The following is a 1,005-nucleotide window of genomic DNA, read 5'->3' as shown; positions in this document are numbered from 1 at the left end:
TGACGCGGCCGTTACTGCACCATCCCCCGTAATAACGCATGCCGTTAATAAGAGCGGAGGAGAAGGAGGAAGGTGCGTGTCCTCGGAGGAGCCCTTCGTCTTCGCGTACCGGGCCGGCTCACGTTCGCGAACGGTGAAGGGCGTTTAACGGTCGAACTCGATATATCGCACACCAGCTGATCCACGTGTTTCCTTCCCCCATCATCATATTTTCGGCCCATGTGTTTCCCGCGCTTCTTACACCCCCGGAAACTCGCCCCCTTTCTTCTTCTTTTTTTCATTTTCGAGGCGTTGAACGGTTTGTCAGGCTTATCATCTGAAGTAAAGTGCACGAGTATTAGTGTACGTTGATAGGGATTTTTTATTTTATCGTATTGGAATGGAATAAATTAGATTTTAATTCCAATTTTCTTATTGGATTGATGTTATAGATTGTTATTTTTATTTTTATATTTTTTAAACTTTGGTAAACTTCCTAATTGATGAACGAATTGTAACACTTTTCTGAAATGACACGTTTAATTATAATACGTTGTAATTTGTTTTTAATAAAAGAAATGATTTTAAAAATTTCGATAAAAGGATTATAAACCGAACGAAGACAAGTAGGGAAATCAGAAAGCCATTTATCATTTCGAAATTAATGTTACGAATATCAATTTCACCTTATTAATTAATTTCTAAATTTTCAATTTTCACATCATACATTGATAATTCTACAAATTTTTGATCTATAATGATCCAACAACAGTATCTATTAACGCTCCAATCATTCCAATCATTCGCAATATTATAACAAATCATAACGAATCAATCCAATTCCTCAATTCATAATATAAAATAAAAAGAATATTTAGAATCGAGGATTGCCATTAACAATATCGTTTCAGAATGCTCCAACTCACCCACTATTCCTCAATTATCAGAGTACAATAAAAATATTTAGAAACAAGGAGGAATACGATTAACAAATATATCGTTCCAGAATGCTCCAACTCCTCACCT

This window comes from Apis dorsata, unplaced genomic scaffold, assembly GCF_000469605.1.
Source record: "Apis dorsata unplaced genomic scaffold, Apis dorsata 1.3 scaffold_99, whole genome shotgun sequence".
Taxonomy (NCBI): domain Eukaryota; kingdom Metazoa; phylum Arthropoda; class Insecta; order Hymenoptera; family Apidae; genus Apis; species Apis dorsata.
The sequence above is the reverse complement of the archived record's forward strand: the minus strand, read 5'-3'. Positions refer to the sequence as shown.